The sequence below is a fragment of the Tenrec ecaudatus genome, chromosome 1 (genome assembly GCF_050624435.1).
Source record: "Tenrec ecaudatus isolate mTenEca1 chromosome 1, mTenEca1.hap1, whole genome shotgun sequence".
NCBI classification, from domain to species: Eukaryota; Metazoa; Chordata; class Mammalia; order Afrosoricida; family Tenrecidae; genus Tenrec; species Tenrec ecaudatus.
The window spans coordinates 316,968,215-316,987,270 of record NC_134530.1 but is presented as its reverse complement, the minus strand read 5'-3'; the positions used below and the strand labels follow the sequence as shown (position 1 = coordinate 316,987,270).

At 41.2% G+C, this 19,056-nt stretch overlaps 1 long non-coding RNA gene across 12 annotated transcripts in view; it reads left to right on the top strand.

Annotated features, from left to right (window-relative positions):
* Nucleotides 1–19,056, top strand: part of LOC142428465 (uncharacterized) — a 460,410-nt gene that overhangs the window by 336,545 nt on the left and 104,809 nt on the right. For 11 of the 12 annotated variants that reach the window (XR_012780395.1, XR_012780391.1, XR_012780387.1 and 8 more), the window contains one exon: nucleotides 9,156–9,219. The exons of the other annotated variant lie outside the window; for it this stretch is intronic. This is a non-coding gene — a long non-coding RNA (uncharacterized LOC142428465). The remainder of the gene's footprint in view (nucleotides 1–9,155; nucleotides 9,220–19,056) is intronic. 12 annotated transcript variants of the gene reach the window in all.

Sequence of the window (19,056 nt, the reverse complement as noted above, 5' to 3'; positions counted from 1 at the left end):
ATGGAGTTAATTTTATGGATTGTGGGGTGTTTTTTTATTTTTTAGATTTATGTTTGTTTTGTTTTGAATACCACATCTTCTAACCTAATTCTGTTTGGCAAGCAGTTGATTATAGCCCTAGGTTAAGGCCAACTTCAAATCCAGTTTCTGGGAATTCCTGAGCTAACAGTGCCCTCCAGGAAATGTTGTTAGTGGTGTGATGGTGGCATGGGGCGTGATCCTGAGAGGGTTGGATGCAGGAGGGCGTGCGTTTTCATCCCTGCACTTGAATGCAAAGCTAGAAACACAGTTCTCTGCCTTGGTCCTTATTGTCTAACTGTATTTAAATTTTTTTAAAGGACTCATTTTGGTATCCCACTTAAGGCTGTGTTTCCTGGTAGACTTGCCAATATAGAAAGGACCCACTTAAGTACTCACAAACAAATACTTCATTACGGTAGACTTAATGAGGAATGGGAATTTTATTTTTTCCTTTTAGTTTTTGCTTAATTGGAAATTGGAGACAGCCTATTGACTTCTGTAGTGTCTTATACAGTGTCTCCCTTCCTCTAGCCTACCTTCCAGCCTCCTTGAAACCTGTGTTGCTTATGCCTGTTCCCAAGAGTTCTAGTCATTTATTTATTTTCTTTAATTTTAGGTCTTCTGGCTCTTCTACCCTGTCCATATTTTCCAGCTTTCCATCACCAAGAAAAGGGCCGTGTGTTTATAGAGCCACAGCTTCTTAGGATGTGTTTAACGAATGATTAAAAATATTCCTTTAAGTTTTACCAAGTGGCATCTCATTTCCTGCTTTGGCTGTGGGCCTTCAGCCGACAAGCCAGGGCTGAGGCTGGGGTGAAAAGTTCACTGTCCAGTCGTGCCGGTGAAGCAGCATCACGCAGCCAGGAGCAGGCTGGGACTTGGCAATTCCCCATGGATGCGAGACTTCAGGAGAGAGGCCCTTAATCAAGTTGGCTTTCTGTACTCGAGCTCTGGTTTTATGATTCTCGGGTTTTCGTGATTGAGTGGCACTGGTATTTTAATTCCAGGAACTCAGCTCTGTCTAATGCTCTTGTCATTGACTAGATCAATGCTATCAAATCGAGGGGTGACCTCATGGTACGTTATGAAATCAATTTTGTGGAGAGAGAAAACAGGAAAATAAACAAAAGGTAGAAAGAGGGCCTTCTATGTGACAAGAATATGGGCTGTTGGGAGGACTTCTATGGGATGTCTCCTATATGCAGACACAAGTGTGCACACAAACTGGGTTTCAGTATGATATGCTCGGGCTCTGTATATTATGCGTTGCCATGAGAGTTTGAGAATAAACTAGCCTGGGTTTAGATTCAGATCATAGGTGAAGCATTGGCCTCCTTAGTCATTTCGAAAAGAATGACTCTGAGGATTTCGGAAAGTCTGAGTTCTCCTTACTGTGGGTTTTTTTTTTAGTGTAGGCAAGTCCTGGGTCTTCTCTGAGCATCGGGTTTTATCAGTTGAGAGGATTTTGGATGAGGTTATGCTGTGGTGTCTTCATGTAAATCATGGTCGTCGTTCTTATCCAGGCTCAAGAAAGATGTAGAGTTCTTGGTGTTCCTGGTACGCCCTGGGTCAAGGCCTGGTCACCTTATAGGAACTACCGCTGACCCTACTCTGTCTGATCTTCAGTTGGGAACCTGCCTTCTTTCTTGCCCTGCCACTCACAGCCCTGCATCTGCAAACAGGCATCTATACAGCTGACGTGATTTCTGTCTTCTCCTGACTGGGAGAGAGCTGTGGCTTTGTCTTTAGCAGGATTCTTAGGGCATCAGCTTTGTTTGTGGCCTGGATGCAGTCCCCTGTATTTTACATGCTTGGGCCCAATGTATTGTAACATTTGCGTGTTATGTAAGGCAGACGACAGCTGAGAGGTCCAGGTGTCTTCTCAACATTCGTGGCTGGGAGAACTTCTCAGATTGTGCGGTTTCTCCTTCTTGGGTGCTAATTGGGTGGAGACCACCAGGTAATATATGTGTATTTGAGCAAGGAAGAGTATGGCTTGAATGCAAATTTCACCACTCATTTAATTTTTTTTCAAATCCTAAATGTTTTGAAGTGTTAAAATGGCCTGGACCAAATATACTCTCAAAAGGTCACGAGCTTAAAAACACAAGGGGACAGTTCTTCCCACCCCCTGAAACCTGATGGTAACAAACCATAGGAGTAAGAGTAACAGCAGTGTGTGGACAAGAGATGGGTGGGCATCAAAGCGGTGTTTGAATTTAAAACATGGGGGATAACATCAAATGCCAGGAGCATAAATTAGCTAAGATTTATACGCATAGCCTTTAAAAATATTTTATTGTGTTTTTTGTTGAAGTTTCACACAGCAGTTTAGGTTCTCACTTCACAACGACTTTACCAGTTGCTGTTATATTGTAAACAATGTGTGAACCTCCTCATTACTTCCATCCTGGTCCTTCCATGTCCCATTCTTCTGTGCCTGACTTTCTTAGTGTTTTTGAAAATCATTTTATTGGTGCTCATACAACTCTTATTACAATAAATACATCAATCCATTGTATCAAGCACATTTGTACATTCGTTGCACTCATCATTCCCAAAATATTTGCTCTCCACTTAAGCCCATGTCATCAGCTCCTCATTTTTCTCCCTCCCGCTCCACTCCCCCCTCCCTCATGAACCCTTGATAATGTATATATTATTATTGTTTTGCCATTCCTTACAGTGTCTGACTCTCCCTTCACTCACTGTTCTGTTGTCTGTCCCCAGGGAAGAGGTTATAAGTAGACCCTTAGAATCATTTCCTCCTTTCTACCCCACCTTCCCTCCACCCTCTGGTAGCACTACTCACACCACTGGTCCTGAAGGGATCATCTGTCCTGGATTTCCTGTGTTTCCAGTTCCTATCTGTACCAATGTACATCATCTGGTCTAGCCAGATGTGTAAGGTAGAATTGGAATCATGGTAGTGGGGGTAGGGGAAGGGAGCATTTAAGAATTAGAGGATAGTTGTATATTTCTTTGTTGCTACACTGCACACTGACTGGCTCGTTTCCTCCCCAAGACCTTTCTGTAAGGGGATGTCCTGTTACCTACAGATGGGTTTTGAGTCCCCAATCTGCACTCACCCTCATTTACAATGATATGATAGTTTGTTATTTGATGCCTGGTACCTGATCCCTTCAATACCTTGTGGTCACACAGGCTGGTGTGCTTCTTCCATTTGGGCTTTGTTGCTGCTGAGTTAGATGGCCACTTGTTTACTTTCAAGCCTTTAAGACCCCAGATGCTATAATTTTTGATAGCCGGGCACCATAAGCTTTCTTCACCATGTTAGCTTATGCACACATTGTCTTCAGCGATCGTGTCAGAAAGGTGTGCATAATGAGATGCCAATTTAATAGGACAAAGTGTTCTTGCATTGAGGAAGTACTTGAGTGGAGGCCCAATGTCCATCTGCTGTTTTAATACTAAACCTATAAATATATGCACATAGATCTATTTCCCCATCATCATATATAAATATATTTACATATATACATGTCTGTATTAGACCTCTATAAATGCCCTTTGCCTCGTAGCCCTTTCCTCTATTTGCTTTTACTTACCTCTCATTCCACTATCATGCCCAGCCCTCATTTGGGTTACAGTAATTCATCTCGGATACATTACCTTTGATCATGCCCTACCAGGACTCCTGTACCCTCCTCACCACCGATTTGGATCACTTGTTCTTCCCTTATCCCTGGGATGATCAACACCACCTTGGGCAGAACTGACATCTTTACTATATTGAATCTTCTAATCCACACGCATGGGTGTTCTTCCATTTGTTGAGGTCACTCTTGTTTTCTTGTCATAGTGTTATATAATTTTCCTTGTACAGACTTTTTAAATTTTAAGTTAGGCATATCCCTAGATATTTCAATTTGTGCTTGGCTATTGTAAAGAGTACTACCTGTTTAATTGTCTCTTCTGTGATCCTGTCTGAGGTGTATAGCAGACCAATAGACTACTATTTGTTGATCTTGTATCCTGTCACTCTACCATATTACTCTATTGCTTCCAACACTCCACTTGAGTTTAGGGAATTTTTGATGTATAGAATCCTATCATCTGTGAACAATAATAATTTCACCTCTTCTTATACAGATGCATACCTTTGATGTCTTTTCTTTGTCTCATGTTGTTAGCAAGGACATCCAGTATGATGTTAAATAGGAATGGGGACATGTGGCATTCTTGTCTGGTCCCTTTTTTCAATGGAATTGTTTTAGTCTTTTCTCCACTGACTACTACGTTGGCTGTTGGTTTTTCATATATACCTTGGATAATATTGAGGAATGTTCATTCTAGTCCTATCTTCTTGAGTGTCTTAAACAGGAATAGGTGTTGGATGTTGTTGAATACTTTTTCCACATCTATCGATAGTATCATGTGGTTCTTATCATTTTTCCTGCCAATGTGGGAAATAATACTAATGGTCTTTCGTGTGTTGAACCATCCCTGCATCCATGGTATGAATCCCACTTGGTCATGGTGAATTATTTTTTTAATATGCTTTGGGATTCTATTAGCCAATATTTTGTTAAGAATTTTTGTATCAATGTTCATTAGGGATATTGGTCTGTAGTTCTCAATTTTTGTGGGATCATTACCTGCTTTAGGTATCAGAGTTATACTAGCTTCATAGAAAGTTATACTGGCTTCGTACTAGCTTGGGAGTTTTCTGTCTTTTTTAATGTCCTGGAAGAGTTTGTGTAGGATTGGTGTCAGTTCTTCCCTGAATGCTTGTTAGAAATCTTCTGTGAACCCATCTAGTCCGGAGTATTTTTTTGTTGGTAATCCCTTAATTACCTTGTCTATTTCTTCCATTGTTATGGATCTATTGAGGTTCTTGACATCCATCTGGAGATAGCCTAGGGAAGGATTGTGTTTCTAACTATTTTTCTATGTCTTCCAAGTTTTTGAATTCCTTAGAGTATAGGCCTTCATAATTATCTTTCTGATTTCATTAACGTCCGTTGTAATGTCCCCTGTTTCATCCCTCATCCTTGCAACTGATGTTTGTTCTTCCCTTTCTTTGGTTAAGTTTCCCAGCAGTCTATCAATTCTGTTAATCCTTTCAAAAAACCAACTTTTAGCTGCATTAAATTTTTCCATAGTTTTCTTTTTTTTTTTTCACTCTCTTGTATCTCAGCTCTGATTTTTATTACTTATATCCTCTTGCTATTAGGAAAAGCACAGCTGTGCTCACTAAGATTGGCTGTGATGGTAAAGAGAGAAGAAAAAGAGAAGGAAACAATAAAGGATAAAGAGCTGATCTCTGATTGGCTGGACTTGGGGCCGGAGGTGTTAAAATCCTGCCCCATGATCGCAGGTTGGTGTGCCCCATTACTGAAGGGGCCCAGTGGTGCTGAGCGGAATTACCCTAGTTGGCAAGATCACCTTAGAGGTCCTATGGAGGTTTCCTCAGCAGTGCAGAGTGCTGTAGAGGGCTGTCACAGCTGCCTTGTGTGGTTTGCAGCACTTTCACAGAGGGCAGGCTGGAGTTTCCCCTGTTATTCGGTTTGAATTTCCCTAGGCAGAGGGTAGTGACCTGGAAGCTAGCAGTGACATATGATAGGAAAAAGAGGGAGAGAAGAGGAAAAAGAGAGAGAAATAAGAAAAAAGAAAGAAAGAGAAAAACAAAACTAAGCCCGTTGAGACCAACTGTGGTGAGAAAGATGGAAAGGTGAGAGAATAAAGATAGAATAAATAGGGTGGTAAGTAAGGAGTTAACTGAGAGCTGACCACCTGTCCGTGGGATTGGAGGAATTCCAACTCTGCCTCAAGGTAGCGGACTGGTGTGCCTGCTTGATGTCGGGTTCCCCAGATGCAGAGTGGGATTTCCCTCGAAGGCAAGATTGCACCAGCAGCCAGGATTAAGTACCCACCATGGTATTGAGCGCTGGAGTTCCATGTCCTGACTTACGTGACTCTTGTTTTATAGTAATGGTTGACCATTGAGTCCCAGATAGGCAATGCAGTCAGAATCATGAGAAAACTACCTGAATGACTCTTTTTCCTCTCTGATCTTCCACCTGTCTACATGTTGTTATCTCTCGATGCCCCATTGATTTATTTTACACTTTTAAATCACGAATTAGGCGAAGGTTTACAAAGAATGGCATCGATTTTACAGTGAACAGATCATAGCATTTTGTTCCAACTCCTCCATTGTCGTTCCCTCAATGGACCATCACTCGTTCCATTTCTTCCCTGTGTTCTCTGTTTCCCTGTGAATTCTGTTCCACCCGCACTATCCAGGATCTTCTACTGTGAGCCTTTTCAGAGCAGGACACTGTTTTATTCTTTAACGCCTGTGTCAGCTGAGGCAGGTTGCCTTTTTCTGTGCCCCCAGAGCTGGTTTTCTTACTAAACCCCTGTGTTCTTCATGGCAGGTAATAGTGCTCACTGACTTCTCTGCCTTTCCAGTCTCTCGGTAATACGCTCCTTTATGACAAAACTGTGTTCAAAGTGCAAACTTAGTAGACACTTCTTAAGGCAAAGGAAACATGTTAGTGTAAAGGTTTGGTATGAACTAAAATGTTCGAGACTCTTTTGAGTGATGTCATCGCTGCTGTTGATGTTAGGTTCTGTCAAGACCATTCTGACCCATGGTGATCCTCTGTACAGCTGAATGAACCACTGCCCAGTCCTGTGCCAGTCTCACAATATTTGAGCCCATTGTTGCAGCCATGAGTCAATCCATCTTGTTGAGGACTTCCCTCTTTTCCACTGCCCCCCTATTTTACTAAGCCTGATGTTCTTCTCCAGGGACTGGTCTCCAGACAACAGATCCAACATATGTGAGACCAAGTTTCGCCATCCTTGCTTCTAAGAATTATTCTGGCTCTACTACATCCAAAATAGATTTGTCTATTCTTTTGGCAGTCTAAAAGAATTCTATGATTTTGTCTCAATTTCAGTTTGCCTCCATAGTCATCTGTATTCTTCCGGGAGGGAAGTGTGTACTTGTAGGGGCAGGAGGCTAGTTTTATGAAATGTGCATCCCCTTAAGATATTTAGCCATCCTTTTCAAAGTCAACATATCGAGTTAATAAAAGATGAACAGGACCGATTGGGGAGTGGGTAGGCGTCGATTTTCCATAGGTTGCTCACGGAGTTCACTTTCTTGGGCTGCATTTGTTTCTTGCAGCAACTTCACAGAACACCAACTGTTTAAAAAATACACACCTTCAGTGGTGGTGCCAGGTGCTTTGAAATGATCATAACGCTCACATTGTATGCATTGCTATCCATATGAAAGTCAAAAGCTGAAGGTTGTACGGTGAAAGTGTGAATTGTGCAAGTACTAAAGAGGAGGATGATGAAGCTGTCATTTCTTCCCTTTGAGGAGGGTCCTATTGGATGTAGAAAATAGCCTTAGTAATTATCCTGCTTATGGTAGTTGATCATGTTTTTTAGAGATGTGTGTGTGTATGTGCATGCATGCTTGATTCCATGCAATCCCCTCTCACTCCCTACTTCCATCCAATCAGGGACCCAACAGTCAAGTTCAATGTAAAGGTCAGTGAGTGTATTCTTGTAAAATGTACATAATTTCATATTTTAAAGTTTATTTTACCTACATTTTAACTCACATAAATTATACTGTATTATATATAGCCCATTCCCTTTTCCCTTGTTTCTTTTTTTTTAAATTTTTTTTAAATTTTTTTTCCTTTTCCCTTGTTTCACTCCACATTCTAGTTTAAGGCTCATACGTGTTACTATGCATTAGACTGCTCACAGTCCAGTACAGCATTCCCGGACACGCACACGCATGCTCCCCCTATCTTCTTTCCCTAGATGGGAAGCCTTATTGTTTCTATCTCACTTCACCATAAGCACTGCTACTACAAACAACTTCAGAAACGGTCCTTACTGGGGCTGTGTGACAATCCCCAGGAGCATTAGTTTGAGATTGGAATTAACAGCAGCATTTCCAGACCATAATAAACAAAACCCACCGCCATCAAGTTCATTCCAACGAATAAGTAGTGGTCTTACAGGACAGGCTAGAACGGCCTCTGTGAGATTCAGAAACTCTAACTCTTTACATTCGCTAAGGAGAGCATTTCATATGTTGCCTTTGGAACCACGGGTGATTTCAAGCTGCCGACCTTACAGTTAGCAGCCCAACAAGCAATCCTCTGGACCCCCAGGGCGCCTCCTCTAGACCATAGAGGGCACGTGTGCAGGTCAGATTTTTATTCTTGTTAGCTGCTGCTGAGTCAGTGTCCACGTACTGTGCAGAAAGTAATTCTTGGGCCTATTCTGTCTCTCATGATCAGACCCAATATTTTATTAGCTATGGGATTTCCAGTGGCTGATTTTCAGAAGTAGATTGCCAGGCCTTTCTTCCTAGTTTGGATTCTCAACTGAAATCTGTTCAGCACATTGCATACCATCTACGACTTCCAATCAGCTCATTCTTATTCAACCCCTTGCTATGAATTTACATCTCACCCAGATAAACTAAATCAGATTCTACATTTTCACAACAACCCCACGTTATTCTTATAGACCGCAAAGATCTTGTTAAGAATAAAATTTTATATATAAGCATAAGTGAAAATAGTAGTTACTTGGGTTAACAAGTGCATGAGTTTATTCCAAACAAACTGTCTTTAATTATCTCTCTGCCATCAGTAGAGGGTTAAGACATGTTTTCTCAGTAATACACTTGTCTTCGTCTCATTAGGGCACCTTAAAAAATGCCTAATAAGAAGACCACTGTGTGACGATCAGCTAGCACAAGGAGCTGAACTTTCCACAAATCTTAAGCAAGATAAAAGCAATGAAGATGATTTTGTGAAATGAAGCATAACTGGGGACAAGTCTAGGATTTACCGATCCAATCCAGAGAGCAAGGTTCACTCAAATGAATATGCTGGACCAGTTAAATTCAAAGAGGTCTGACAGCTCAGGGGGTTATGGTGATTGTTTTAGGAAATCCAAGGGAGTAATTTTGATCAGTTTTCTTAAAGGGTCCAAGATGATCTTGGAGGTTTATTAGGATGAAGTTTTTTTTTTTTGTTTTGCTTTGTTTGTTTTTTTTAGAAAATTGTAAACTGCATTGGTGAGAAGAGAGCCAAGAATTCTAAGGATTTTTTTTTTCCTTTCAGAACAATGCACACCTACCTACTCACTCTTCCAGGGTAGCGGCACCATCTCCAGAGAAATTCATTGGTAAGCTTTACCCCATCCAAGCAACCAACAGCCCTTGATCTTGCTCTTTCAGACTTACTTTGGTCCCCACAGGAGTGGGGGTGTGATTTGAGTCCTTTGAGGATGTCAAGCCTGTGGTTTTAAAGTGGTGTAATTTGAAGAGTACAGAATTCTTGGAGAAAGGGTTTAAACAAAACCAACAAACAAATGCCATGCTCAGACGTGTGTAGGAAGGTGGACATGTCAAAAAACAATAGCTTCACATTTTGAAATTTTTAAAATAAATGGAAATGTTCCTATGATTTTGTGTAATACATTTGGACTTACCCTAGTATGGGGGTGGGGGTGGAAAAGTAAATTTTTAGCAGGGAGTTGAACCAGAGTGAACTGGTTTTAAGCTCGGATACCATATAATTTCCCAAAGTACTCTCAGATTACTCTACAGAATAATTTACCAGCGAACACTCCCTTCATCAGTATGAGGTTTTATGTGCCCACATTCCCTCCTCCACTTAGCATGATTCTGTGTGTGTGTGTGTGTGTGTGTGTGTTTCTGTCTAATGGATGAGAACTGATAGCTTTTGGTCTTGTAGTCCTGTTATCTAATTACTGATGGATTCCATCAACTCTTCAAGGGTTTGTTGTGGTTTGGAATCTTCTCTTCAGATTTATTGCACATTTTCCTGGGAAGGTTTGTGTTTTCCCCCCATCAACTTATAAGACTTCTTTGTATATTCTAGTTGCTCCTGAGTATGTTTGCACATTATGCATACTCTCTCAATCTGTTATTTTTCCATTAACTCTGCCCATTATGCTCTCTTCTTGAACTTCTCTTTTAAAAAATCTAATAAATTACCCACAGAACAAATTGACACCTTCACCATTGTCAGTTGTACGACCCATCAACATGAATTGCATGCACAGTGATTGGCAAGCCTTACCTTTGTTTTTTTCCAACCCATTTTGGGCCCCACAAACAGAAACCCTGTGCTCATGAAAAAACTAAGTCCTCACAATTGTTCCTGTATTGGAGCCCAGTGCTGCAGCCACTGTGTCAATCCATTTAGCCAAGGACCTTTCTCTTCTTTGCTCCCTTTCTGCTTTACCAAACACGACGTCCTTCTTCAGGAACTGATCTCTGCTGATGTCCGACGTATGTCAGACGAAGTCTTTCCTCTAAGGAGCACTCTGGCTGAACTTCTCCCAAGAGAGATTGCTTTGTCCTTTTAGCGGTCCATAGACCTTGCAATGGTATTCCCAGCTCCACAGTTCCAGTTCAAATGCATGGATTCTACATCAGTCTTCGTTATTTAATGTCTGTCTTCACATGCATGTTGAGACAATTGCAAACACCAGGGCTTGGGTCACGTGTACCTTAGTCCTCAAAGTAGCATCCTTGCTTTTCAGTACTCTGAAGAGATCTTCTGCATCAGATCAACCAAAGGCAATGCATCTTTTGGTCTCTCGACTGCTACTTCTGTGAGCATTGGTTGTGGCAAAAAAAAAAAAAAGTCCTTGAAAACTTCCACCTTTTCTCCCTTTATCATGATGCTACCTATGATCCAGTCATGAGGATTTTGGTATTTTTCACATTGAATAATAATCCACACTGAAGGCTGCAATCCTCGATTTTCATCACCAAGTGCTTCAAGTCTTCCTCACTTTCAGCAAGTAAGGCTATGTCATTTGCATATCTCAGCTTGTAAATAAGTCTTCCTCTAATCCTGATACCGCATTATTCTTTACCTATATGCTTGATATAATCCAGTGTCTCAGCACACAGATTGAATAAGTAGGGTGAGAACATACAACCCTGTCACCAATATTGCGTGATTATAAACTGTACAGTAAGTATTCCCTTATAGTCCACAACTGCCTCTTCATCCATGTCCAAGTTCCACACAAGGAAAATGAAGTGTTCTGAAATTCGCTTTCTCTTCAAAGTTATCCAAAGTTTGTTATGATCCACACAGTTGAATGCCTTGGCACGGTCAGTAAAACACAAGTCAACGTGTTTCTGGTATTCTCTGCTTTCAGCCAAGATCTATCTGAATTAAGCAATGATATCACTTGTTCCACATCCTCTTCAGAATCCGGCCTCAACCCCTGGCAGCTCCCTGTCAATGTACAGCTGTAACTCTTCCCGGTAGGCAATATGTGAGGCTTCTAATAGCTCACAGGGTTGGCAGGAATATGGCTAAAGTCCAGAAAACTGCAAGTAAATTAGACCGATGCATGATCCAGAGTGTCCCTAAGAGACAGGCCTTTCCACACAGTCTCCCTAAATAGGGGTGGGCCGTAATCTCAAGGAAATTTCCTTTTAATTGCGTTAGGCCTGTGACCTGAACCTTTGCTGCCTACAGGAGATCCTGCCATGGGGTTGATTCCATTACGTTAGGTCACATCAAGGAGGCTTGCTTACCAAGTCCTAACAGCCAAACCACTGAAAATCCTGGTCCTGCCAAGGGGACAGAATCTAACTTTCACAAATATTTTCTTCATCTTCTTTGTTTTTATTTTTTGCCCCATATGGTGCTTCTGTTTTATCAACTAGTTGCGTTCTCTAGAGTCTTTCATTGTTTTCTTTGTTAACCAGAGCTTTTCCTGTTTTCTCACTATTGTTCCATAGTATATGTTAGTATGTCAAAAAATAAGCCCATGTTACTGCCTTGTCTTCTTGGCGGGCTAAGGCCTCGGTGGAACTTTACTGTTTTGTATGTATTTTAAAATAAAATGTATCAAGTTTCTAAGAAATAGAATTGAAATTTTGATTTGGGTTGTATTGAATTTATAAATTAAAATAGGAGAGCTAGCATCTTTATAGTAAATTGTTATACCTAGAAGCTTCCATCATCTCTCCACTAATTTCACTAATCTCCCGGGTACTTTATTTCACGTTAAATTATAATGTAGAGACAGATGATTTTGGTGACCCTGAGGCAGCATAAAATGAAGACAAACAATCCAAATAATCTTTCATTTAATTCCAAAATAGTTATGGAGATTGAGGTTTTAACTTTTGTTAAAGTATTAATATCCCTCTGTCCTGGATTATTTGTGCCAGGAGAAATATTTAAGGTAGTCTTTGATCGTCCAACATATTACATATAAGAAAACCAGTCCCCAGGGAGGTTAAATGACGGCCTTAAGATTGCAGAGGCATAGGGTAAGTGAACATCAAAATCAAATAATCATTTCTATATTCTGGTCCTTTGCCCCTGCCAACCAACGAAACCCACAAGGACCCTATACCTCCAACACTTTGGTATTTAGCGACTTAAATTTTTCCCCTGCATTTTATATTTAATGTGAAGCTTGACTTACATTCTCAGAAAGCAGAACCTTTTCTCCCAGATGTTTATACATAGGATGTATAAACCTGTCGAAGCTGTAAGGCAGAAAGAAAAAAGAACGTGTTCTTGGGCACCATATTGTCTTCTGATTCACATGGTGCTGGGCCCATCATTTTCAGTAGTTACGTCTCTTCATTCTAGCCGTGGTTGATAATGACTTTAAGAAATATACACAGCAGTACTTGCGCACAGTAATCATCACACATTAGCATGCTAATGAAGTGTTAGCGCACTAATGAGGGCTAGCACAGTAAAGCAGGGGAGGAAGAATCTATCCTGGCTGTCTCTTCATGGAGACCACACAATGCAAATGGAAACCACACTCCCAGTTGACTGGCAGGGCATGATTTATTATTGACATGCTTTTTCTGCCTTCTTCTCAGTTGCCTGTTGAAACATGGTCTTTCCTGTCTTTAACCCATCTAATTTACCCCCAAATAAGTTGGTCTGGGGACAGAAATGAGTACTTTTCCTTTTTTTAGACAGAAAGCAGAACTCATAAGGGAATAATTACCAGTCTCCTCCTTCTGTTTTAATGACATCAATTGAATAACACTGAAAAGCCAAAGCCTGCCTGATTTCATAGCATTTTATCTCTGTGAACTTGAAGCTACATAACATGTCATTTTGCTGTATGTCTGGTTACAAGGACCATCCATGTGAAAAAAACAAAATGCGTGTGTGTGTGATGCGTGTGTGGTGGTGGTGGTGGTGGATGACAGAGAGAAATCTCCAGTAGCTCACTTATATATCTCGGGGTCTTGCTTGAAGGTGAAAATAAAATATAGGTATTTGAGATGGGATGTGCAGAATGGAAATCTTAAATGGAACTACTGTGCACAAAGGGGCTTTGAGAAGCTTGTGGAAGAATGGATGGCATGTAAAACCAATGGGATTTCCCCACAAACAGTTTGAAACCCGCTCCTCCAGACACTGTTAGATGCAGGCAAGTAGATTTTTGATTGATGGAGATGCCATGTGACAGAGTAGAACTTCCCTGTAGGGTTTTCTAGGTTGTAACCTCTAAGGGTACTTAACATATCACCAGGTCTTTCTGTTCTGGAACAGCTGGATGGTTTGAGCCACCAATCTCCCCATAGAACAGAAAGCTGAATGTTGTCACATTACGGTTTCTTCATAGACAGAGAATGCTTCCATGTGAAAAAAGTCTTCCTTCTTGTACAGGTTCCAGGTACAGTTTAATCAGGTGATAGTAGACATTATGAAGACACAAGACAGTTCTGTGCTAATACATGAAATGTGTTTCAGCTAGTGATTTCCACTATTCCCTTTCCATCGTTTTTGCCTAGAGTCATTTACAAGTAAGAAAGAATACAATTTGGAAACCCTTTTTATATTTTCTCCTGTGTTCCGTGGGGCCTGCTCATTGAGCGGGAAGACCTTTGGCCTTAAACAATTCCATTGTGATTTTTAACTTTCCTTTGAATACAAGAAGAGGAAAAAGTGAGTGTAATTTTGAAATCAGTTGTTGAGGGGACACAAGCCATAAAAGCTCAACCTTCGGATTTGTTTGATGTCCCATGCGTTAGACCACCAAACAAATAGACAAAGAAACCCACTGCGGTCAAGTGAATACCGATTCATAGTGATCCTATAAAAGGTTTCCAAGGCTAATAATTTTTTTTCAAGAGCAGAAAAAAATTCATCTTTCTCCCTAGAGCAGCTGCATGGTTTGAACCACTGCTTCCCTGACAGCATTTCCAGGAATTATAGGTACCTATTGATTATGTTTTATCTTTTAAACAGAGTTTTATGTTCTTCCATGTGTTTATCCAAGTGTTGACCTGGGCCATCCATGTAGGCTTTTTAAAAATAAACTCTGTAGAACCTTAGTACATAACAGTCAGCAATTTATGTCCACTCTGTGTGTGTGTATACATAGTAGCATTTGCACTAATTTAGTTATTGTTGTCATTGCTTATAAAGTCCCCAGGGTTGAGTAACCTTAAACCAAACCTATGGTCATCAAGTCGATTCATCTCATAGAGATCCCATAGGCCAAGGTTGAACTGCCCCTGTGGGTTTCTAAGACCATAACTCTTTACAGGAATAGAAAATCTCATATTTCTCCTGCAGAGCATCCGATTATTTCAAACTTCAGACTGTTTAGGTAGCAGCCCAGTGTGTAACCCACTACATATAGGGATACCATATTCAGACACCACTGATAGCTAAATGAACTCTGAGATAAATGCTTGGTGTGACAGGAAGAGCTCTGGACTAAGTTTCCAGAAATTCAGAGCCGGCATTTTCCCCTCTCAGAGCTTTCGTTCCAACTATGTACATACATGTATATGTGTATGTTTATGTATGTGTATGCACAGAGATATGTATATTTGATGGTTGGATGGTCTCAAGGATTTCTTCCCCTTAAGCCATTTCAGAACCTGCGACTTGATGTCCACTTCTTGCCTCATTAATCTCTTCCCGAAGAAAACCTACTGATGGGCAACATGGAATAAATAGAAACAGCACGTCGACAGGAATTGGAAAGACAGTTGAAATGAAATGGTTACTGCCTTGAATGTATGTTAAAGATAGTAGTGTCCTGAGCATTGAACGATGGACAAGATGGATCAAAGAGTCTCACTAAGTCCCTGTGATAAAAGATGTTACACACTAGATAATATTTCACCCATCTAGACACAGCAATGGTAGCTTCACATTGCGGCGGTGACTGCTCCAGTTAGTGCTCTTGTCGCCTGGCATAGGCATGTACAATCTATGGTGACTGATGCGGGCCTTCCATGCTTTGGGGTGCTCATCTTTTACCCAGATAATTGCTTCATAGGATTTTCTTGGTTGTAATCTTGGTTGAAGCAGATCCCGGACCTTTCTCCCGGTGGCTTCCAACGACCATCCACTGGGTTCGCAGCCACTTGCAAACTGCTTCCACTAAGGCTCTTCTTACCATGGTGATAAAACCAACCCACAAACAAAAGCACTCACTGCCCTCAAGTCAAGTCCATTCCAGCTGAGGAGATGAGTCACTCAGGGTTCAGTGTAGCAATAATGAAACTCACAACCTTCCTCTAGTCCTTAAATGCTTCCTCCCACCCCAACTATCATGATCCCAATTCTACCTTGCAAACCTGGCTAGACCAGAGGATGCACAGTGGTACAGTTGGGATCTGGAAACACAGGGAATCCAGGACAGATGAACCCCTCAGGACCAACGGTGAGAGTGGTGATACCGGGAGGGAAGGGGGGGTAGAAAGAGGGAACCGATCTTGGGGATCTACATATAACCTCCTCTCTGGGGGATGGACAACAGGAAAGTGGGTGAAGGGAGATGCTGGGCAGTGTAAGATAAGATAAAATAATAATTTATAAACTATTAAGGGTTCATGAGGGAACGGGGAGCAGGGAGGGAGGGGGAGGGAAAAAAGGAAAATGAGCTGATTCCAGGAACCCAAGCAGAAAGCGAATTTTGAGAACGATGAGGGCAACGAATGTATAAGGGTGCTGTACATAATTGATGTATGTATGGATTGTGAAAAGAGTTGTATAAGCCTCAAAAATTATTTTAAAAAAAGAAGCCCCCGTGGTCAAGGTCAAAGTGTGCCTGTGGATTTCTGAGCCTGGAACTCCTTATGAAAGAGCAAGATCTTATCTTTCTTCTGAAAAACTTGCAATATATGCTTTCTTCTGCAAGTATACACTTAAATTGCCTGCTTTCTATGTAGAGGGCATTCTAGATAAGGGAAAGTTACATTAAATTAGCATCATGATTCCCATTTCCACAATAAGAAAAATACAGGCTTAGAGGGTTGACTTCTCCATGAAGGCTCCAGAGGAGAGTGGTGATATGCTGATCCAGGTGTGCCCAACTGGTCTCTAATTGTGTGCTCATTTCTATCAACATTAAATTTTCTGTCTGTGCTTTATTTATAGTCTGCTATTGCAGTTAGCTGTGAGTAGTGTGTGTGTGTGTGTGTGTGTGTGTGTGTGTGTGTGTCTGCACTTAAACTCATGACCAGATCTCCTCTGATGCTATGACTTAATTAAATGTTGCATAATAACGAAGGCACACTTGTATAGGCAGTGTGAAAACGCTGTTTACACCTGACAAAACCAACTCGATGTTATGTCTATCAAGGTACAAGGATGCGAATTGTGATGTGCTAGACAAAGGTCTATTTTATCGGCTTCTCATTCTTAAAACCAGGGGTGAGTGATATATCTGTTTTCAATTGTACTTTTGCATAAATGAGCGTGGACCAATCTGAGTATTTTTTAGTCCTTTTTAAAACTGCGTTCATTACAAATCTTAATGTTCTCTGAAACATCTTCCACTCCTATCAAGTCAAATCTGTCTCGTAGCAACCCTACATAGGGTTTCTCAGCCTATGCATTTTTCTTGGAACAGACAGACCCATCTGTCTCCCAGAGAGAAGTTATTGGGTTTGAACTGACAACCTTGCTGTTAGCAGTCCAATGGTTACTTGACAGCACCACCAGGGCTCCATAGGAAGTAAATGAGAATTCATTAAGAAAGCCAATGAGACCGTACGTGTATTTAAATACAGACATTGTTAGATAGATGCAGCTATTAATTTTATGTTGATTCTTTAAAAAAAAACATTTTATTTAAAGATCATTTTATGGGGGCTCTTTCAGCTCTTATAACAGTCCATACATCAATTGTATCAAGCAGATTTTGTACATATGTTGCCATCATTATTTTCTTTTTTCTTTTTAAATACCTTTATTGGGGCTCTTACATCTCTTATCACAATCCATACATTCCTCCAATGTGTCAAGCACATTTGCACATATGCTGCCATCATCATTTTCAAAGCATTCTCTTCCCACTTGAGCCCCTGATATTAGCTCCCCATTTCTTCCCCCTCCCTCCCTCCCCTGCCCGCCCTGCCTCATGAACCCTTGATAAGTTATAGATTACGTTTTCCATATCTTACATTGTCCTTCATCACCCCTCCCCCACTTTTCCATTGTTCGGCCCCCTGGGAGGGGGCTCTAGATTGAACCTTGTGATCAGTTCCCTCTTTCTCGCTCCACCCTCCCCTAATCCTCGTGGTATCTCTCTCTACTCTCCTTGTTGTCCCTGAGGGCTTTATCTATCCTGGATTCCCTATGTTGCAGGCTCTTCTCTGTAGCAATGTGTATACAATAGCTGCCTCAGTGAAACTGAGATCCCATGCAATATTTGGCCTATTGGGGTTGAATTATATTTCCAGTTGTGTTAGATTTTAAAATGATTGAGGCAGGGGGCGGGGGCAGGGCGCTAGTGGTGATTTGCTTGTTTCCTGCTGAAGAAGCCTACTAGAACTGTATTTCCTGAGAACGGAAGACAAGACCGCAGGTGTCAACATAAATTACATTCACATCAATTCAATGAAAAGTTCAGCTCCTTGGCGGCACTGGTCACATTTTAAGTGAGTAATTACTGCTGGTGGTGTCCTCGCTTACCCATTGGGTTGATAACCACACAGCAGTTTGAAACTTCCAGGCTCTTCAAGAGAGAAAGATAAGTCTCTCTAACCCCCTGAGTTGGAATTTGACTCAAGGTGAAGGGGTTTGGTTGTAGGAACCTAGGTGCCAGAACTTCGTTTCTCTTTTTGGCTGCATGTGCTGTTATGTGATCATCTGTTTATCTGGGTTAAGGCTTTATGAATTGGGTTGTTGCTATTAAAGGTAGGCCGAGCTTGGAAAGAGTAAAGGTTCTGGGATAAATAGTGTGCCTTGAATCCTTCGAGAGGTACTTCTGAATTCCTAACCACAGCGACAGCTATCTATTATGTTGTTTGCTTTAGTATATGTAGCAGTGCTGGTCACTGTAATTTAACCTTGTTTCAGAATTTGTATCCTAAATAACTATAATTTTATTAAGTACACTCACTACACCACTGCTTTGATTGGTTGCATCTTTGGCAAAGGACCAGGTAAGAAATAGCCACAGACTCAAAACAAATTCGGCAGAAAATCCTAACACAGAGAATCTTAAGTTACAGCCCTGACTGTTGAAGTTCACTTAGTAGTCAAGAGAGAATCCTCCCCAAATTCACCCTCGAAGGCCGCAGGGAGTTCAGCTGCCTGTCTGGTGGCTGTCTGTCCCAGTTCCTCGAGGCAAAGAAAAGAGACAATGGATCCTTGTTCTTGGACAGCTTGATGGAATGCCCTCAGCCCTGAGTTTTGAAGGATTTGTTTAACTAGAGATATTTTACACAGTGGAAAACATTTCCTTGATATGAAATTGAATCCTCATAGTATCTTCGGAATAATTTTAGCACATGCCAGATCTCTGTAACAACTCCTGGGCTCCGGGTAGGTGTCCAAATGCCTTTGCTAGTTGAGAAAAACACTACTCTGCGTTGCTGATTTGTTACATGAACTAGCAGGGAACACAGCAAACGGATGTGTTTAACGTATGACTTAGAAGGTGGTTTGTTTTAATGGCTCTCTGGGTCTCCCGCGCTGCAAGCATTCTGCATGGGACCGGCTGCATGGGACCGGTGATGGC